Source organism: Lissotriton vulgaris, chromosome 3_1, assembly GCF_964263255.1.
Source record: "Lissotriton vulgaris chromosome 3_1, aLisVul1.2, whole genome shotgun sequence".
NCBI classification, from domain to species: domain Eukaryota; kingdom Metazoa; phylum Chordata; class Amphibia; order Caudata; family Salamandridae; genus Lissotriton; species Lissotriton vulgaris.
Genome location: NC_141689.1, coordinates 1,336,575,891 through 1,336,598,679, shown reverse-complemented (window position 1 = coordinate 1,336,598,679; position 22,789 = coordinate 1,336,575,891). Strand labels below are relative to the sequence as shown.

The following is a 22,789-nucleotide window of genomic DNA, read 5'->3' as shown; positions in this document are numbered from 1 at the left end:
ACAAGGTGCTCCATGCATAGTCTGGTTGAAACCAGTTGCTGGGGCACTCCAGCCCCAGCTCTGGCGCGACACCGCACAAAGGGGAAAAAGGTGTAACCACCCCCTTTCCTGGTACCACCCATAGGAGGAACCGAGCAGGTAATCCAGCCCCTCAGATTAGTATATAGGTAGGAGCTGAGTCAAGAGACTTTAAATTAATCCTGAACTGAAACTTGAAACGAAACTCTGACCTTCGACATTCTACTGCAACTAGAAGACTGATCTCCCTTGTGGTCAAGGAGTGACCACCCTGTGCAAACAGGCACCATCCAGCGATCTGCAGTTTGCTTTGTCGACGCACCCGCCGGAGCCAGAGCCTGACAAGAACCAGACTTCCAGACTTCCTTGAGCGCGATCCACAGCCACAGCAAAGCCGAGACCCGTGGGGGCGAGGAGAGACGTGGGACCAGCCATCTTGAAAAACCTGCACCTTGCTACTTGTGCAGCTTCCGAGGCTACTTGTGCAGCTTCCGAGGCACCCTCGAAGTTGTGCATTGGGGATTGAGAAGCCCGAGCACCTTCTACACCGACGCACAGCCCTCCACACTCCTGCTAGTGTTTTTGTGCTCGATGAGTCTGTCCGGTCACTTGCCCGTTGGCTAGTGGCCTCTGACGACGAACTTTTGAATGTACACCGCTGGCCTGGTTGCTCCAGGCTGGCCCCTGCTTCCCTGAAAAGGAGAAGCCCCTCAGACCTTGCTGGTCTGCAACAGAAGCCATCTTCAATTCCTGCATGGGTTGCCTTTGCCAAGGCTTGTTGACTCCAATCCGGAAGCCAACACCGCCGACAGCGAGATCCTTCGTGGGACAGTCTGTGTCCAGCTCCTGGTCGTCGTCGACACCTCCTGGTCCACGTGGCTGCCGAGACAAGCTTCACAACATCACCGGATTGTTTCACGACATCGCCCGGTTCCTTCCTGGTCACTGGCTAGTGACCCAGACTCTGTCCCCTCTACTTTCAGGTACTCTTCATCTTCGATCCGCCCTTGGATCCAACCGGACACTTCTCTGCTTGTCGCCTGCAGCATCTTTTCACAGGTCTCCATAGGATTCAGCGACGAAACCCGACACACTTTGACACCTATGCACCCGGCTCCTGTGAGTGAGGTAACGAGAGTACTCCGGTGCTCCTGTGGGTATTGACTATCCTAGTGTCCTAGTTTTCAGTAGCTTTTTCCTAGTCCATCCGAAGTGTCCTAAAAGAACTAGTTTCCAATTCTTTCGTTCCCATTGTATCCCCAAGGTAACTCGTGTGTGTGTTTAGACACTGCATACGCCTCCCGTGGGCCTCCTGCTTCCTAACCTTTGGTAGTACAGCGTAGCCCCAGCGATTCCCAAGGCCTATTCCTTGTTCGTGACGTGGTTCTTATACCACTATTTTAGTATATGGTTTCCCGTGCCCCTGGGGCCCTACTGTATATTGTGCAACTTATTGTATGATAATTAGGTATCTTGTTATGTGCTTGTGCCTCTGACCTCATGAAGAGTTCAGAGGGGTTGTGTTAGTAATAAATACATATATATTTTATATATAACCTGTGTGGTGTCCTTTCATTTGGGATTAAAGGGGTTACATATGGTAAAACAGCTGGCTTCATATGCTCTCTGAAGTTTTAGCCTAAGACGACTTTGTCAATGCTACCACTAGGATAGCTGGTCTAGAAGGTTGACTTTACAACCATCACCATAATGGTTGTTTGGACCGATACAGGGTGCCCACTAGAATAGTGGACATCACATATCAGGCCAACTTCTCACAGTGCAGTGTGTGTGGACTAAAGTAGTGTCACGCATACACACATTCAAATACACATACACTTGTGAAGGCTCGCAGACACACAAACAATATGTACATGCTCTCAGACATGCACATCAGGTGAAACTTCCCCAAGGCAGTCCTTGACATGCCCTTGTATGTGAGGTTTTGTTGGTGTTTGGTTGCGCCTAGTTCTGTGAGGTAGTTGTAGGAGAACAGAAAACAGAATAGGGGCGCTGGGGCAGAATGAAGAGGCAGGACAAAATGGACGGGGTGAAAGTGAAGAGAGGGCAAAGAAGGGAGAATGGATTGAGATGCAAATAGAGTGCAGAATAAGGAGGGGAAAAGGAGTGAAGTAATCTGAATAGGTAGAGGGGAAGAATAAGAGAAAGAGATAGGATGTGTGGAGGAGATTCAATAGAAAACCCGGGAGAACAAAGAGGGCAGAGTTAGGGGAGAAGGCAACAATGAAACAGGAAGCGTAACCGAATGGGAGAAGAATTAAGGTTACTAAACTAAAATTATTCCCATTGCGATTTCCAAGATATCTTTCCATCTTCTTTTTATTAGAATAATAAAAAAAGACTGCAGTTCACTTGGGAATCTTGATTTTCTTGGAAGCCAGTCGAGCGGCTGGAACGCGACAAAAAAAATTGTAGGAAAAGAGTAGTGGGGGAGAGGTGTTGTGGCTGCCTGCTGTCCATATGGCATCGCTGGTATTTCCTGTGATGCTTTGTGACAACTACTTGTTAATTTATGTTAGTAGGAGCGCCAGAGCGGATTCCTTTGAAGTGTTTGAAGTCTGATGCTGGCTGCAAGCAAACCAAATGGTGTGCGATGTGCACGAGCCCACACACATGCAATGTAAGCAATTCACCTTTGGGAGCATTTCTGAGACCCCTACTTAATATCTCGGCCAAAGCATTGCTAAAGCAATGCCTTAGACGAGACCTAAAAAAGACTGTCTATATACTCCTTGTGAAAGAACAAAATGCTGTCACTCACAGTGAAGCTAGCCCATAGAGAGAGAGAGACAATCCTATACATAAAAGGTCATGGTTAACACCAAACCTAATTAGGGGGCCAATTATTAAAAAAGCACCCTAAGTGCACCCATGTCCTTGTATTAGGTGAAGATGTACGACTTTTGTGAATACACAAGACTTTAGAAAAGTAAGCCAAGAAATAGTATGACTAAAAAATATTTGAGAACTGCATTTTAGCCTATCCTCAGACTCAAGGGGCAAGATGGCCGCAGACGGATTGTGCTGAGAGGTCGCATTCAGACCTCTCTCCCTTCATCACAAGATGATTGCTTTGTGATCGGTGAAATGACTCCCCAAGGCTTCTGAATGCTGGTGGCAAGCACGTTTTACACCTTTTGTCGGTGTAGCCTTAAGAAACAACTATCAGCGGAGCTGCTCTGGCTAAAAAGAAGGCTTTGTGATATTATGAGCTCCCTCGGCTCTAAAAGAATGCAGCAACAGCCGGCTAAAATGCCCCCGCGCTCTGCAAAAAACGATAAAGGTAAAGAAAAAGAGAAGTCAAAAGAGCAAGCAGACACAGGGGGGAAAAAAGTCTCTTCTGAACAGGCTACGCTCCCAGCAAAGAATCCAGGGGCAATAAAGAAAACGGTGGCCCCGCAGCAGAAAAAGAAGACAGAGCTACGGGGGAAGCCCAGCGCGGTCTCCGGCGCCGATACGAGCAGCCCTGCTGAGACGCATTCTGCGCTTCCGGGGAAATTTGCCGAAAGGTCAGAAAAGAGTAAAGTAAAAGAAACCTCTTTCAGGCAGCCTACCTTATCGGAGGTTTTTACCACCGCACGATCAGCAGGGCAAAACAACGGAACTTCAAACAAGCTCAGTCCTGGAGGATGCAGCGATGGTGGAAACGCCTTCGAGGACGCTGTGGACATACAGAACGCTTCCCCAATCGTTGCTAGGCAACTGCCTAGCCAGAGCGCTGCTGCTGGTCATGGAAGCGTGGTTTCTGGCCCCAGGAGGCAGAAAGACAGCAACAGCACAAGGACGTAGCCGTAGATTCATCTTTGGGAGACGCGATGCCGGAGATGGCAGGGAGCGCGTTCAAAGGAGAGACTGGGAGTGCTGACATGAGGAGTGCGATTAGGTCATTAGAGGAAGAGCTGTGTGCCTCAAAGAATGCTAAGGCCACATGGGGGAGCTCAGTTAGTCTTCTCAATAAAGAACTGTACTCCGCTGGGAGCTCTGGAACTCAGGAATCTTACACAAAAAAAGGCGATATGGGCTCAGTGGAAGGGGAGCATTTGTATTCTTTAAATGAAGATTCTGACTCAGCCCAGCCCAGTGAGGAGACTTCAGAAGAAGAGGGCGAAGCAGACGAGGATTTATTGTCAGGCTCTAGTTCTTCGGGGACTGACATGGGTAATGATACTACTAAAAAAAAACCGACATTTAAATCCGAGTAGATGGTTGGCAGCTTCCCCAGGGGGTACGGAGAAACGGCTTCTGTGGGATTTCTCAGCAACCTCCCAAACCTATCAGGAAGAGGAGCCAGCTGGGTCTTCAAAGCACAGCGCCCCGTTCGATCTCCTGTTCAACATGTTAAAGCAAATGCAAGCCGAGGCTAGATCAGGGAGCCTGAAAGCAAGGCAGGATTCTAAAAAAATTCAATTGACTCTGAAGAACACGAATAAACTTTATGATGATCTTGTCGGTAGAGTTACGGAGGTGGAAGAACGAACGGGCAAGCTTGAAGATGATCTTGGAAATTGGCAATCTTTTAAAACAACACAGGAAAGGATGTCTGAAGACCTCCAGAGGAAAATGGAGGATTTTGAAAATAGACATAGACGTAACAACATTAGACTCTTGGGAGTGGCAGAGGGGCTGGAAGGGCAGGATACCAGGCGCTATGTGATTAACTTACTTGAAGGTGCTTTCCCAGAGTCCCAGTGGCAGTGGGACAGGGAGATTTAGAGGGCCCATAGGTTTCCTTTCACTCAGAAGAAAACGCACGGCGCAGAAGGAGGAGGCCAGTCGCCCTTCCCAAGAGCTATCTTAGTTTACGTAGGGAACTTTTTGTTACGGCAAGAAATTGAAAAGGCGAGACCTGATAAGAGATCTTTTGAGGGTACCACATTCTTTGTCATGTGACGGTTGAAAGAAGGTGGAGGCGGAGGCAGATTTCACAATTTCAGGCTCTGGGTTCAGAGGCATATCTGCTGTTTCCTGCCAAGTTGAAAGTTGTCAAGAATGGGTCAGAATGTTTCTATCAGAAAATAAAGTTCAGCAGTACATGGATGAGCTGAAAAAATAAGAGGCATAAGGAATAAAATGTATCAAATTGAATGATGGTTGGGTAGTTAAGTAGAAACACTAAGTTTAAAAAGAGCATAGGGATACGAGGGGTGTTTTCTTTTTGTGGGGGCTGTCAGCAAGAGTGGTGTTGGGGGAGGGGTGCGCCTGACGCAATCCAAAAACGGTCACGTATAGGTCATACATGACTTATTTGCCTGTAGCAGGGGGGGGGGGGGGGGTTAGCAGGGGAGGGAAGGCAAGGGAGGGGGCTGGGGGGGTTTAAAAACGGTTAGAATTACTGGTTTTTCTGGTGCAATAACACATTTTGATTGGGTGTCAGGTACAGTACAGGCAGTACAGACAGCACATAAAGATTGTAAGATGTTTTCATAGATTTGCTTCATTTTTTCCTGCAGCAGGACAGTTTATGAGCAGAGACTTGTTTGATTTCTTTTAATGTCTTGTAAGATTGTCTCAATTAATGTATGTGGCCTCAACGATTCCAATAAGAGATTGAAAGTAGCAGTTTTACTGAGAGCTCTTCATCTAGACTTGGTATGTCTTCAGGAGACCCATATAGAAGCAACGCAAGTATATCTATAGGGCCAGTTGGGGTTCGCAGTATTAGCAGCTACGAACCAAGGAACCAGGACTAGAGGGGTGGCAATTCTGGGGAGGAATAGGGATGTGGTGGTTCGTAGGAAAAAGGAAGATCAATGGGGTAGGTGGGTTATAGTGGAAATAGTCTTTAAAGGAGTAAGCTTTACTCTGGTCACAATATATGGCTCCACTGATGATCCTGATGTCTGGCAGTTTATGGATACAGAGCTTGCCTTGTGGTTAGAGCCCATTGTATGTTGAGGGGACTTCGGGACTTCAACATCCATGACCCAGAAAGCTCGTTTACAGAACCGGGCGGGAGTTATGCAGGGAGAAAGAAAAAGACATACAGTGCATTAGCCAATATGGCTCAGCATAACTCTTTAGTTGACCCATGGGTGAAGCGACATCCTTTTCTGGATGGTAGTACTTCCCCCCCCCTCCCCCCGCCCCCCACCCCCCACAGAATTCTGGTCAGACTGGACTACTTTTTAATCTCTAAATCCTTAATCCCTGGTGTCCAAGTGGAAAAACAACCTAGGATTATTTCAGATCACAGCCCCCTGGTGTTAACATTTAATATACCTATGGTCCAGAGCAGGAATACGCAGTGGACTTTCGAACGTATTCTATTAAAGGATGGGGCTTATCAGAAACATATGGAAGCCTGGATAAAATACTTTTGGGATATTAATAGAGCTTCAGCATCCCCAGGGGTAGTTTGGGATTGTTTTAAAGCTGGCATTAGAGGGGAGACGATGAGCTATGTGTTGGCAAGACGAAAAAGGGAAAGAACTAAAATAGAAGAAATTCGCCAAAGATTAATTCTAGAAGAAGAAAATCTTGCTACAGCTATAAGACAGAATATCTCACTGGAGCCCTTTTTGCTTAAAATTATAACACTCAAAGGAGAGGCTACAGAAGGTCTTAGCAGGAAAGCAACTGAGAACTATTTGGTTAAAAAACAGGATGCGTACGAACTGAGTGAGAGAGTTGGACATATTCTAGCTGTCCGAACCAGGCAACGCACTGCTGCAGCCGATATTAGGGAGATTCTGGACTCACAGGGAGCCTCAGTTACAGATCCAGACTTGATGAGAAGTTTTTAGGAATTTCTATGCTGAATTATATGCCCTGGGTGATATAAGGAGCCAGGATGAGATGGATAGTTACCTTAGCGATATTCCTTCCCCTTCTTTGTCTCTTGAGGAGAAGGAGATATTAGATGCTCCACTGGGTTTGGATGAGCTTATTGGGGCCTTGGGTAGTCTTCCCTCCGGGAAAGCGGCTGGGCCAGACCAAATTCCTGTTGAATTTTATAAAGTATTCCAGAACGGGTTGTTGGTTGACATGTTTGATATTATGTTACACACACAACGTGGTGATTCACCCCCGGAGTCCTGGGGAGGAGCGGATATTGTTGTTATCGCAAAAAAAGGGAAGCCTCCAACACTCCCTGGCTCCTATAGACCATTCAGACGTTAAAGTGTACTCAAAAATGTGGGCAAAAAGGCTCGCAGGGAGTATTGAAAAACTGGTAAGCACATCACAACATGGCTTCATACCTGGTAAGAGCACGACTCAGCATGTTAGAACAGTAATTACTATGTTTGATGCTGCAGGGGTCTAGGGCGATCCTATTGCCGTACTTCTTTGGATGCCGAGAAGGCATTTGATAGGGTCGCCTGGGAATTCCTATGGGCAGTAATGAAGTGGAGTGGAATAGGTAAAGGTTTTATAACAGCCATACAAGCCTTGTATAAGAATCCATCTACAAAGATTAGAGTAAATAGGGGGCATTCAGAGGCAGTTAATATTTTAGGGGGCACGAGGCAAGGGTGTACATCTTCCCCGCTCCTTTTTGCATTATTTTTTGAGCTACTATTACGTAGATTAGAAAGAAACGAAGGGATTCCAACCAATGAAATTGAATGGCTGTACAGTTAAATCTTTAGCTTATGCTGACGATGTGGCTATTTTAACTCCAGACCCATATGCAGCTATCAGGTGGGTGGAAACAGAGGCTCATATGTTTGGCCATCTGTCGGTCTATAGTTTAAATAAGTCTAAGACGCAAATAGTTAGGAACCAATTCACTAGATGTATTGACACTAGGGCGGTCAGCTCAGCAACATATCTGGGGATTGTAATATCTGCGAACCTGGATACTATGGTTGAGATCAACATGGATCCGCTACTGACTAAGGTTAAAAAAGACTTCGAGAGGATGAATAATTTGCATCTTTCTTTGGTTGGGTGCACTAATGTAGTGAAAATGGTCATCCTACCTAAATTTTTGTATTTAGATCGATTCCCCCTTTTTTTTAAATTCAAATGGTTTAATACGCTGGAAGGCATTTTAAATAGGTTTATATGGGCCCACGGAAAAACCCGGAGGGCATATAGATTTATGTCTTTGCCAAGAGAAAGAGGAGGTTGGGGCGCGCCAGATTTTAGGTTGTACTATATGGCGGCTGCTCTACAATATATGCAGGGATTGATTGGAGGGGGTGGTATTCTGCAGAAAATAACTATGTCCACAGAAGTATATGCAGCAGTATTAGGGCCAGAGGCAGAAAATTGTTTCCTGTACCATGCTGACTTAGGATACTTTAGAAGGAAACCGGCTAAAACTATTGGTGCAGCCTTTAAAATATGGACCACCTTCCTGAAAAAGTCTGGTCTGGGTAGATATAACAGATATGTTAAATTGTATAACAATAAATCCTTTCCTCCAGAAATTTTTTCTGACTCAGTGATGTCTGTTTGGGAGGATAAAGGCATCATGCAGATTGGTGATTTAAGGAATCCTGAGGGAGTAGCACAGTTCGAGGACTTAGTAAGAAGATATAATATAGACAGAAGAGATTTCTTTAAGTATCTACAGGTGAGGAGCTTCCTGAGTAGTAAACAAGGGGGACCAGCAGGATACAATTGCAATGAGCTTATGGAGAATATAATTACCGGTGGAGAGACCACGATTAGATCAGCTTATGCGTTCTTAGTAAGGGGTAAACTGGATGACATAGATAAATACAGGAGTAAGTGGGTAGAGAAACTAGGGATTGAACCTGAAGCTTTCCAAGACTCATTGGATCTGGGTCGCACTATCCTGTGTTCAGCTCCCCTTCAATCTCAGCACTATAAGACCTTATACTCACTCTACCATACGCCAGCTAGGATTGCTAAATGGGGGGGCTCTGAGGGGACAACCTGTTCAAGATGTAACTTCCCTGAGGCAGATATTGTCCATATGTTTGCTACCTGTCCCCAACTACATACTCTAATTAAAGATATCGAGGGCTTCTTGGATAGGTCATTAGGGATACAGATAACTTTAACCCCCAGTTGGATTTTGTTGGGAATTGGAACAGAGGGAAATAACGTTCTTCAGTCTGATTTTATGTTTTTGGCAATGGCAGTCTTTAGACTAACCTTAGCAAGGGCTTGGTTAGATACGACGTCCCCGCATATGCAAATTTGGTTGGCAAACTTAATAGCTGCATATAATTTGGAAAAACCTATATATGCTAGGAAGGGAAGGGTAGAAAGAGCTTGGGGTGTAAGAATATGGGAACCCTTAGCTAAATGGAGGTATGGGATAGAGTAATGTGATTATGACTATGATTTCGTTCAAATTTGTTACTTTTATGTTCTTATATAGGGGGATGTCTGAATAATCAAAGTATAATGTTGTGGCTGTAATTTTTTGAAAATGTGACTGTTCTGTAAGATCATAATGATTTAGGTTTGTGAAGAAAACAAACTGCCGAATGTATAATGTATAATGTGTGTGATGAAAAGTATAATAAAAACAAGGTTTTTTTTTAAAAAAAAGAGAGAACTGCATTTCAGCATGGGCAAATCTGCAAGTGTAGATTTGCAGGTTCACTTTTTCTCCTACCATTTTCTTCCCAACCCTGGAAGAAGTTTTATGTCAGCTATTGTCAGGAGTACATTTTCAACCGCTCTCAGTATGGGAAAGCAGGAGTTGGGAACACCCTTAAAGCAAGCAAGTTAGTAGGTTTGCACAGACACATAAGGGCATTCAAACTCTGAAACTGTAGCTCATTGTTATCTTCAGCCCCAGTATGCAAATCTGTGGAAATGTGGCAACAAAGGAATTGCTAGTCCAAACCCTACTATAGTATGAGCCCCGGCATAATCAGAGAGGTTATAGCCAAGCTCTTTTATAATGAGCTTGCTGCCATAATTTGTCGCTGCAATACATGGCACCAAAGGGACAAGTGCATTTTGTTGCAGGACAAATAGATTTATGAAGCAACCTGCCCGATGCACAAGCAGATATTTTATTAAATTCCACACCCCTGTAGCAGGATGAGAAAGAAATACTCATGCATATAGCAAAAGTGCACTCTAGTAGGCAATTGAAAAAATAAAAATGGTAACTGACACCCACACTCAAGCCAGACCTAAAAATTGCAGGTTTTTTGAATCGCCTACATACTTTTTATTTTATTGTAAGCTATATTCCAAAAGAACGGCTTGCTAAGGAAATGTACAAATAAAAATAAAGAAGTTTATATTTTTAGAAAAGTTTCAGAATGCGCTTTGGAAAGTTTTTGTTAAGGTTACGGAAATTCAAGCTAAACCTGTAATTCACATGACAATATAAATTAAAAAGTTCAATAATGATACTGTTTTTCTAATGGTAATGATACTCTTTCTAATGGTTGTTCAAAGCATTTGGCCGGTAACCTGTTTGACAAAAAAGAAATACAGAGGTAGGAAATTTCATTCCTTCCTACTGGTCTTGGATGCTATAAATAATGGGGAGAATTTACCAATATTTCATTCAATGCAACTTGCTGTGTAGCGTTACAGTGAGAGCAGAAATCTACCATATCTACTAAGATATTGCGCAGGGTTAAGCTGCAAGGGTTTCTGCATTACAGACAGGATTGTTTTTGTGCAGGAAGAGGCCATATCCATGTTCTACATGTGATGCCAAATGCATTACACACAGAGGCTGCAACAACGAAATTAAGATATTTCACCTAGTTATGCCTGCGATAGGCGCACCTTTTGGCGCTATACCAGGTTTGCTGCCTTGAAATCTGGAATTGCATGAAATTCCATGGGTGTTTGCCTGAGATCGCCAATGCTCTACCTCTAGCATGCTCACCACAGAGAAATGTACCTTAACACCAAGCAAGCTGATGCACTGTGTTTCATTTCTTTACAAAGGCACACAAGGCAGAGAAAATAGTCCCTTGTGTGGCTTTGTAAATTCTATTTTAGGACTTGCGTTGTATTGAGATTACTTAAGTCATGCAAAGACAACATAAAACCTTAGCAAATCCACCCTCAAATATTTAACTTGGGTCCCAAATCCCACTGTTCATTCAAAATATTTCATTGAACATAGGCCTTCCCAGTTGACATCAATTACCAGCTGCAATTTCTTTTGCAATTCGCTCTGCCTCCTCATGCTTTGCTTTCTCCTCCGCTTCTATTCTTTTTTCCTCTGCTGCAATAGGCTGAAGATAATCTGATGAAGAAAAGAAGAGCAACATGATTTTTTTAAAAACACTACAATAGTAAAGCAATACATCTTAGAACTTAAATACAAAGCATTGTGATCATTTACAAGGACGATTTTATGGCAAGTTGTTGGAAATGGCCATATTTGACATTCCCCGAAATGTTTGCCTTCTGTAGTAACCCAATTTTGTTGCCATGAAGACACTGCACTTTCACCAGAAAAGAGTAGTAAATTGTCTGCGTCTCTTTCAAACCTTTGTTAAATGGGTATTCCAGGAACTGGCACATTACATTTACGTCTGCAACTGAAAAGTGACCAGTTAACCATGGCAAATCGCCTGCCACCGTGCGCATCAGGTGTGGCTGCAGATTTGCATTCTTCATGTATTCTGAATAAATGGTGGTACTGCATTAAAAAAAAAGTAAACCATAAGGGATTTTCACCCCTGGTCATATGAATCCTGGTGCTGAATAGACACAGAAAACATGCAGATGAAAGCATCTGGAAATTACTGTAGTAAGGTAGCCATGGTTATCTTGCTCATTCCATTTACAGACTCTACTTTGCCAATAGAAATTGGAAAAAAGTCAGGCTGACCAGTGAAATACTTCTGAAAGACGTTCTTAATTAGATGAATTGGTGTAGGTCTTCCTCTTGCCCTCAAGGAGAAGATTAGAAAAACATTTTCAAGTCACTTTCAAACTGTGGTAAATTGTAAAACTGAGCCAAATCGTCTCAATAAACCACAGTCTCCAAGCGTTTTTAAACATTCCGGTGGGGTGTGAAATCTAAATCAATCTATTTTTCAAAATGCGTCAGGTAATGAAAGTATATTTTTTTATGCTTTGGTTCACAGCAAACAGCAACAATAAACATTCAAAAAAACTTACCCTGCTCTCTACCAGGCTGTCGATTGGACCTGGAGGGTCATCAAGACAAAACAAGCATTGGCGTTGCCAATAGGTCTCGCAGTAGGAAAGTTGGAGCTATTGGTTTTGTAAATGACAAAGCCCTTTGTGTTTTTAAAATGAAAACAAAAATAAAAGGCATTGTTATTTGCAATTGTAATAGCTCCAACTTTCCTACTGCAAGACCTATTGGCAACGCCAGTGCTTGTTCTAGTAGAATGGGCTTGCGCCCCCTCTGATAGTTCTTGCCCTGCCTGCTTGTGGCAGAATTGTATCGTTAGAGCGATCCATAGTGCGATGGTGTCCTTTGTTACTGGTCTACCCAGGAAACTGGTTGCGAAGGACACAAAGAACTGCTTTGTTCTCCTGTGCTCCATTGTTCTTTCAATGTACTGCATCACTGCCCTTCTAGCGTCTAGAGAGTGCACTGCCCTCTCTGCGCTTGTGGATGGTTTCTGAAAAAAGCTTGGTATTTGTATGGTTTGGTTCATGTGGAACCTTGACACCACCTTAGGCATGAAATGTGGGACCCTTCTCATTACCACCCTCTCGTGTATTTGGATGTAAGGCTCTTGCAGCGTTAGAGCTTGCAGCTCGCTTACCCTGTGCAGCGGGGTGATGGTGCAATCTTTTTTGCCCCTTCCAGGAATCTCTTTACTACTTGTGATGTAAAGAAGCTCTTTCCTGTCTCTCCTCTTGTGTAGGCTACTATCGCTGCTAGGTGTACCCTCAGCGAGGATGAGCTTAGTTTTGCTTTCAGCAGGTGTGCGAGGTATCTCAGCACTGTTGATTCCCTGGTCATCTTTTTGTTCAGTTTTTTCTTGCTGCACCATTGTGTGAACCTTTTCCATTTTGCCACATAGCATTTACGTGTGGTAGGTTTCCTTGGCTTTCGTAGCAGGGAGTCTTAGATGTGCAAACTATGTCCTCAGGAGCCGTGCCGCTAGGTTGAAGCTCTCCGGCTCTGGGTGCAGTACCTCTGTTTTGCATGGAGAGTAAATCTTTCCTTTTCCCGAACTTGTGGGGTGGTCCCTGTACCATTTCCATTATTTGTGAGTACCAGGTCTGCCTTGCCCACTGTGGTGCACCAGGACCAGTGCCATGTTAGTGGTCCTGTACTTGTTGAGTACCCTGGGTATCAAAGGTATCGGGGGGGGGGGGGGGGGAGGGGGGGGAAGGGTAAGCAAATGTTTTCGACCAGCTTATCCATAGGGCATATCCCTGGGATCGTCCCGCTGGTTGCGAAGTCTCGGCATTTTGCATTCTGGTGCGTTGCAAATAGGTCTATCGTCTGTGTTCTCCACCTCCTGAATAGCCTTTGTGTTTCCTGTGCGTCGAGTTCCCACTCGTGGGATGCTGATGTCTGTCTGCTGAGCCGGTCCGCTTCCACATTGTCCATGCTTGGTAGGTGTATGGATAGCGGGTTTATTTTGAGCGGGATGGCCCATCTTTATTTCTCCTGTGCTAGGTTGGATAGTGGGGCTGACTGTGTTCCTCACTGCTTGTTGATGTAGAACATTGTTGTGTTGTCTGTTTGTACAATCAGAGAGTGTTGATACAGTCTTTTATGGAAGGCCTTCAGGGCGAACAACACAGTCTTCAGTTCCAGGTAGTTGATGAATCTGACCGCATCTGCTGGAGTCCATAGACCCCTCACCCTGAGCTTGCTCATATATGCTCCCCATCCCATCTGGGATGCGTCTGAGGTGATGGTCACCCTTAGGGTTTGAGGAAATATAAATTTTATGGTCAAGAAATGTTCCCTAACGTGTACCCCACCGTCTCCATGTACAAGCTTAAAGTGCATGTAACTTCCCTCCTGTGCCAGCTATGAAGATGCAAATACATTTGCGTCCAACGTTAACATGTCCTCTTTCAGATCCACCCTGAATGGGTTGAATATTCCGTTTCTAAGTATGCCTTGCCAACGTCTTTATGTGGTGTACCTTACACGTTTTCCAGCCCAGGCGAAGTAGGCCCTGAATTCTGCCATCGAGCCTTTTCCTGCCTTCCTGCCTTCTGACTCTGAATGCCTCAGCCTGGGCCTGCCTCTGTATCTGTGACCTCTACCTTACTCCCTGCGCGGCTAACGGCGCTTAGCTCAGCCTGTTGCCTGCCAAGACTGTATTCAACCTTCGAATTATCTGCTCCGCTCCTCAAAAATACATTCCTGCCTACTAGTTCAAGTAAACATCCTTCCAGCTGCAGAGCAAAGGGCCCGGCCTCACTGTCTCCATGCAAGTAATTCATAGCTCCTGTTACCATGGTAGGCCCATGCCCCCTCGCATCTCATGCAGACACGTAGACGCTTATACACGCACTCACAGTCAGTATAGAATAGCCTCTGCCCAAGAGACCTTTCCCTCTAGATAATATGGTTCCCAAACATCAGATATCAGATATGATATAGGAACGAGTTGATCTGACATGCCAGACTTCTGTCTCTTTCCTCTAGTGTAAATGTCAAGTCCCCTGCACCCTCTAGCTTCACGTCAATCACACGTCATGCAGCTGCGCGCGCATCCAAATCTCAGATTTCTGCTGACATTGCAAGATTCTGCTATGTACCCACCTACTTGTGACACTTTCATGTGACGTTTCTAGCACACACCCCTATGTTCACGCCTAGTTCACGCCTTTTGATTACGTATTGCTAACACGTGTATGCTTTTATCTTGTTTCTCTCAGCTGTTACGCCTACTGTATTGGTTTCCATATGATTTAAGTATAAAAGTTATGTCTTGTCAATAAAGTATGCTCTATCCCTTCCTGAACCCCAGTGGTGTCAGGAACCCGATATCCGGTTCAAGAACCATTCCTTTTTAAGGAATAAAACCCCTAAGAACTCTAACACCACGGACTCTGCGTCTTTCTTTCCAATTGAGTTATTCTATCTTTAGTACTTACCTGCATAGAAATTAAGACGGTAATTAAATATTTACCACAGGTTGCTGGTGTTAAAGGCTTCCCCTTTGTGATGTTCTCCTTGTTCAACCATGTTATCTCCTCCTGCACTGCGTGTGTTACAACCACTAGATCTTCCCAGCTTACTGTAGCTTGTGACCATTATTGTTGCAGCCATTCCTGGAATGGTCTCATGTGGAGCCGTATATTGGGGACCAGGTGTATGCAGGGCGCCATCATCCCCATGATCTTGCTCTCTGTACTCACCGTCAGAGCTCGCCCCTTCTAGTAGAGGTGTGTCTCCATCAGCAGGGCCAGTGTTCCCTTTTCACTGGGGAACACTGTGCTCTCTATGGTGTTGATCTGTGCCCCCAGGAAGATCTTCACTTGCTCTGGTACCATTGAGGATTTTCCCCAGTCTATGGAGAATCCTAGATCCATTAGCGTTTTTGTGACCCGCTGTGCGTGCTCTTTGCAGGTCTTGTGGGAGCTTGCTTTTAGGAGCCAGTCGTCGAGGTAAGGGTATACATAAATCCCTTCCCTCCGCAGGTACGCCACCACGGCTGCGAGGCATTTGGTGAAGACCCTTGGTGAGGATTTTAATCTGAAGGCCAGGGCTGTGAACTGGTAGTGTTCTTTGTTGATGGTAAATCTTAGTAGATGCTGGTGTTGCCTGTTCATGGGAATGTGCAGGTAGGCATCTTTGAGGTCTATGGTGGACATGAAGTCTCTGTCCCTTATCTGAGGAATGACCTCCTGTAGGGACATCATTTTGAATTTTTGCGTCCTTATGTACTTGTTCAGGAACCTTAGGTCCAGGATGGGTCTTAGCGTTTCGTCCACTTTTGGTACCAGGAAATAGTTGGAGTATACTCCCTTGTTCCCTTCTCTGAATGGGACAGGTTTGATGGCCTCCTTTTGGAGGAGTTCTTGTGCTTCTTCTAGAAGTAGAGCTCGCTCTTTTCCTGAGTGCGCCCTTCTTTTTGGTTTCCCGTTCAGCGGTCTCTTTTCCAACTCTATGCAGTATCCAAACTGTATGATGTTGAGTATCCATTTGTCTGTAGTTATTTTCTTCCACTCCTGGAAGAAATGTTTTAGCCTGCCTCCTACTGGTGTTACATGTTCGTTGACGTTTGGCTTGTGTAACCCTCTCCTTTTGGTCTTGTGGTGCACCACCCTCTGAGGAGTTACGTGGGTGGACACGCTTCGCGTAGCGGAGTCACTTTGAGGTGGGTTGTTGGCCCCCTCTTCTCGTCTGTCCAAGTCCATTCGCCCTCCCGCAAAAGGACTGTCTCAAGGCTGGTACTGTCAATTCTGTTTTTGCGGTCCTTGCTGGGCTTGACTGTCGCCGTAGTGGGTTTGCTGGAATGTCTGGTGTGACGTTCCGGGCTGGTTTCCCCCTCGTCCGTTCGGTCTCCATGTCTGGGTACCCCTTCTCATCCCTCTGAATTGCAAGGCCTCCATGGACCTTGCAGTTTCGTTTCCTTTCTTGAGCTGGGTGAGTTTTTCATCCACCGGCGCCCCAAACAATGTCTCTCCATTGAAGGGAGTGCTCAGAATGTTGTTCTGTACTTCTGAGTTGAAGCCTGAGATCCTGAGCCAGGCATTCCTTCTCTCTGTGACTCCTATCATCATCAGCCTGCTGGATGTGTCAGCCCCATTCAAGGCAAGAATTTGCAAATTTCTTTCCTTCCTCCACCAGGTGTGAAGCTCTTTGCTGATATTGCTCGGGGAGGAGCTTGAGCAGCTGTCCGACCTCGTCCCAGTGTTGGTACTGGTGCCTGTTCAGTAGGGCATTTGAGTTCGCCATGCACCAGTGTACCGCTGCGTTCCTCTCCATCTTTCTCCCAGTTAGCTCCATCCTCCTGCTTTCTTTGTCTGGTGGTGGACCTGATGTTGGGACGTTTGCCCTCTTCTTGGCCGTTGCCGCAATAATGGAGTCCGCTGTGACGGATCTGAGTGCTTATACTTCTTCTCCGTCCTAGGTGGGACTGACCTGCATGTCACTGGGTCTTTGTACGCCTCCCTCCCTTGGTCCATGACACTCTGAAGCATGGGGAGGAACTGGCTCCTTGTTCGAGTGGGGAGCAGGGACTCCAAGAGGAAGTCAGCCTTTGGTTTTTCCTCATCCAGCTCGACTCCAAAAGCTGTTGTCTCGTTCCTGATGACCATGTTATAGGCCCCAATGCCATCCAGTGGCGAAGGCCACGAAGGATACGCCTCCACAGGCTCTTCCGGGTTTTCGGCGTCGAGGTCCTGCCACTCCAGGTCCTGTGTCATCGAGGATGCCGAGCCGAAGCTCGTTCCCTTGTCATCGTCGCCCTCTTCCTCATAGTAGAGGCCCTCTTCCTCTGGTTGTTCCTGGGGTTCGGGTGTTTTCGGCAGCTCTTCGGCATCAAACTCCTCTTCTCCCTTTATTTCAACGACGGCCGTTGGCGGCTTCGACGAATCGTGAATCTTTTCATTTTCTCGTCCAACTCTCTTTTGCAGGATGTTCTCCATTTCGGCCTTGAGCCTTCTCTTCTTTCTCTCCAGCTCGGCGTCGAGCGTTTCGGCCGATCTCTTAGACGTAGTCGTCGAAGCCACCTTCGAATCTCTATTTCGAAGTCGAGTGGTCCTTTCCGGGGACGTGCTTCGACGACCTTGCCTTTTCGCCGATCTTCGCCGCCTGGGAGTCCTTTTTGAAGGATCCGCTGGGCTCCTTGTCCTTGGATGCAGCTGCGGCCACCGGAATTTTCGGTGCCTGTGCTCCCTTCGAGGACTTAGACTCTGTTTTTTGAGAGTCTTGTTCAGGCCCTCTTTAGACGTTTTCTTATCGGTCTCTACGACCGTGTAGTCATCTGGTCCCTTGGCGAGGTTGTCCTCGGAGCGACGGAGGTTGACCCTTGCCTTGCATGTTGTAGTTGGCTCTCCTCTGTCTCTCTCTAACCCGGAGTGTTTTCGTGGTGAAGGCGGAGCAGGCGTTGCAATCCTTCCTCTCATGGAAGACCAGCAGGCAGAGGTTGCAGACCGGGTGTTTGTCCTTCTGCGCGTATTTGTGGTGGCAGTTACAGCAGAATTTAAAAAGGTGTCTTGTCCATTCCTGCGCTCAGGGAGCCCCCTGCGTGCGCATTCTCTGTCGGACGTCGAAGATATCTAGGTTCTCGGGCGGAAAAAAGAATGTGAAGATGGCGCCCAAAGGTGGGAGATTCCGCAGGAAGCATGCCAACGTCACAGGAAGTACACCAACAGGTGGGACATCGACGCCCATCCGGGCTACGAAAAAAAAAAAAAGGCTATGTTTCCGGACCCAACCACTAGACCGCGGAAAAATGCACAGCATAGTGACTCCAGAAAGATTCACGCTGCAAAACTTCAGCTTGGGAGCAGACCGAAATACTGCCCCCACTCATTTCAACTGTATTTCGAAATCCTCTTTAAATAACAAAGTAAAATTTTAAAATTGCTGGTCTGACTTTATCACTTCTTGAAAGTTGGCATTTTTCTGCCTACACCAAATGTGCCTTTTCCTTCATGTTGTAGGATTTAGAATGGCTCTCCTGTGGTGTGATGTGTTCAGAAAGGAGAAAAAGGGCCCTGGACGGGCGGGGTTGCTCTCCTGAGCAGGATGGGGGAGACAGGGGTTGTACTCCGCCCTTCCAGAGCTTTAACAGGTAGCTCAAGGGCTGTGACCTCTCTCTCTCACTTCTGAAGCTTCCCACCCTGTCACTAGCAAATGCAAAGCAAACACAAGGAGATGATGAGCTGAGCGCCCAAACTTTTCATACACCCACCCCCCGTCACAGCTCTGGGTTCAATCCACCATAGTTCTTTAGCTCACTTTGCCACCCAAGTTCAGACCCAGTCATATTCTTCTTCTTCTCCAACCTGTTTAACTAGACTCTGAAAATACAGGTTTTTAAAAGCTGCACCCTGCTGTTGAATGCGTGTTCAAGAGCCATACAGGCAGAGAAAAGCTTTGCAATCAGATGTGACCCGCCTGGGTTCACTAAGAGTGAGGAAGAAAGTCCTACGGTACAAGGGGGTAGGAGGGAATGTGGGAACGTAACGTCGTGTGAAATCTACGAAAAATAATCATGCCCATATAAGTGGTATCGGTATCAATAGAGTGAGATCTCGCATGTCCATCTGAAAACAAATTACCAAGTCTATGAAGGTTATGTCTAGTCAAGGTACGATGTTCACGTTTTTCAATCCCCAGCCCCGGGGGTGTTGGTCCCCGGGGCGGAGATTTGAGATGTCATTAGTGATGTCATCAGTGATGTCACTGACCATGTCATGAATGATGTAATGTGACATCACCAGTGGATTGCGAGCGCGAGAATTACAGTTAGTACAACTAACTATAACAGAGGAATTTCAATGGTTTTTTTATGAGAGAAATGTCCAGCTACCTAAAACACCCCTGAAACCTATGGTTTTTTCATTATAACCTGCTTGAAACCTATGTTTTTTTCAGTGAACTTCAAAGGTTTTATAAATGACAATTCCTAATTATAATGTGGACTACTTCCCCATATCTTCAACAAGAAACCAAATCTGCAATGCTACCTAAAAAAAACAGGCAATAGTTCCACTTACCACTAACAAATTAACTTTAACATTTAACTAGTGTAAGGACTTCAACGATGTACTGCCTGAATTACATCCAACTCACACCCATATTTAAAGAGCAATATGTTGTAGAGGTACTAATTATACACTTCATACACCCAACAAATTCACAATACCCAGCGCCACCACCACTACAACCACCCCTCCTGATCCCTCCCCCTCTACTACCTCAGAGGCAGCGCAAAACAGGACAACGGACCTTCCCAAAACAATATATCCCCTCAACAGCACACTAGCTCAATGTTCAGAGATGTGGAAACCAACTATGTATAAGGGAAGGAACTCGCACATCAAAAATTTAAACACTGCCAAGACTACCGGTGAAATGCTATACACAAATCACTATAGAAACCAAAAACTTTTCCGTGTGTAGATATACCATTGATATGTATGTACTGCACAGTGGAAGCAACCATATTATCTCAGACTCTGGGGAATATCTTCGTCATGTTGCTGTGTGGTCTGCCCCCTTGAAGCAGAACTGAAGTGGCTGATCCAAAGTACGCAACTCCAGCGTAAGACTATAAATAATTAGCCTACGCCTTGGGCGTGGTTCACTTCAGCAAAGAGAAAAGACTTTGCCACAGCGAAGGTCCTCACCCTGCCATGTGGCTGCCGCCATTACCACGTGCCTCCTCGATACAGGCCCATTGCGAACTCAGCGCCACAGTACCGCAGACATTTCTGTATCAACTACTGCCTTTGATGTACACTGCGGACAGCAGGGTTCACAACTTTAATTCAGCTATGGATCTACACTACACACAGCATTGAAGTTAGCCTTCATATGTAAGACACAGACAATTCTACTCTATGTCCTCAGACTTTGTTAAAAGGGATACAAATTATTTGTCGATATCTGTGCTGACTATTGCCTTCGATCTACAGTGCGGTCAGTAGTCTACAACTTGGTACCAGTGGCGCATCAGCACTATAGAGAACATTGAATTCAGTCTTGATTTATTTATAGCAGACAATTATACTATGTCCTCAGATTTTGTTAAAGTAGGAAATTCAGCCTTCATTAATTTAATGCAGATACATTTCTACCACATGTCTTCAGCTTTTGTTTAAATAAGTGACAAAAAGCATTCCTCCATGTCTGTGTCAACTACTGCCTTCGATCTACACTGCGGACAGCAGGGTTCACAACTTCAATTCACCTTTCCATCTACACTACGAACAGCATTCAAGTTAGCCTTCATTTATGTAAGGAAGAGACAAGTTTGTTAAATGATGCGACAAAAAACAATCCTCAATGTCTGTAGGGAGTACTGCCTTCAAATGTACTCTGCGATCAACACAGTTCACTACTTGATACCAGAAGCGCATCAGCTCTACAGACAATATTAAATTAATTCTCGATTTATTTAAGGCAGAGACAATTGTACTGTGTCCTCAGATTTTGTTAACTGTGACAAAAAAACATTCATGGATGTTTGTGTCGACTACTGCCTTCGATGTACGCTGCGGACAGCAGGGTTCACAACTTGAATTCAACTTTGCATCTACACTAAGGACAGTAGGGAATTCACCCTTCATTTAATTCAGAGACAATTGTGCTGTATGTGTTCAGCTTTTGTTAAAATAAGTGACAGAAATCATCCGTCGATATCTCTGCTGACTACTGCCATCAATCTATAGTGCAGCCAACAGGGTTCACATCTTGAATTCAGCTTTGAATCTATACTACGAACAGCGTTGAAGTTGGCCTTGATTTATGCAAGGCAGAGGTAATTCTACTCAATGTCCTCAGACTTTTTTAAAATAAGTGCCAAAAATTCTTTGTCGATATCTGTGGTCACTACTGCCTTCGATTATATCTGTACTTGGTACCAGTGGCACATCAGCACTGCAGACAACATTGAATTCAGTCTCGATTTATTTAAGGCAGAGAAAATTGTACTGTGTCCTGAGATTTTGTTAACTGTGACAAAAAAGCATTCCTTGATGTCTGTGTCAACTACTGCCTTCGATGTACACTGCGGACAGAAGGGTTCACAACTTGAATACAGCTTTGCATCTACACTACAGACAGTAGGAAAATCAGCGTTGATTTATTTAAGGCAGAGACAATTGTACTGTATGTATTTAGATTGTTAAAATAAGGGACAATCATTCGTCGATATCTGTGCGCACTACTGCTTTCCATCTACAGTGCGAACAGCAGGGTTCACAACTTGAATTCAGCTTTGACCGTACACTACGGACAGTAGGTAATTCAACCTTGATTTCTTCAATGCAGAGACAATTGTACTGTATGTGTTCTGATTTTGTTAAAATAAGTGACAAAAATAATTTGTCGATCTCTCTGCTGACTACTGCCTTCGATCTACAATGCGGACAGCAGGATTCACAACTTCAATTCAGCTTTGAATCTATACTACGGACAGCATGAAATTTACCCTTGATTTTTTTACGGTAGAGATAATTGTACTATGTCCTTAGATTTTGTTAAAGGATACGACAAAAATAATTTATTGAGGTTTGTGATGACTACTGCTTCCGATCTACATTGTGAGGGCTCACGATTCAGGAGGAATGGCGATAGCACATGATGCATTCCAGTAGGCAAGAGACATTGTACCACTGCGATCCGCCCGAACCACAAATCATCGGAGGGTGCACACACGCAGAGTTCTTCAGGTACCACTAACTCACTGCACCACAAGTCCTCTCCCTGTGGCCTTATTAAGGCAGAATTCACTAGACAAAAAACATTGCCCCCAGTGTGGCCTGCCCGTACCATCCATCATCGCAGGTTACGTACAAGCTCAATACCAAAGGTACTACTTACTCAGTGCACCATAATTCATCGCCACATGGCAGTATTCAGGCATATTTCAAAAGACATTGGTCCAAATGCGTCCCCCCCTGCACCACACATTATCGCAGGATATGTACAAGCTCAGCGCCAAAGATACTATCTCAATGCACCATAAATCATCGCAAAGAAGAGTGAACAGTTTTATGTTACAGTGAGACATACTGTTCCTTTTAAATGGAATTCATACACAATTCAATGGACAAAAGACATTACTCCAATTACTGTGCCCCCCCCCCCACCCGACCACACATCATCACAGGATACGTACACACTAAGGGCCAAAGGTACTAGTAACTCAGTGCACCAAAAAATCATCATCACGTGGCGTTACTAAGGCAGAATTCACAAGATAAAAAA

General features: G+C 45.1%; 1 long non-coding RNA gene across 1 annotated transcript in view; it reads right to left on the bottom strand.

The window, feature by feature from the left end:
* Positions 1-22,789, bottom strand: part of LOC147727840 (uncharacterized) — a 75,585-nt gene that overhangs the window by 14,801 nt on the left and 37,995 nt on the right. Inside the window, exon 3 of the long non-coding RNA XR_015309347.1 lies at positions 11,087-11,185. This is a non-coding gene — a long non-coding RNA (uncharacterized LOC147727840). The remainder of the gene's footprint in view (positions 1-11,086; positions 11,186-22,789) is intronic.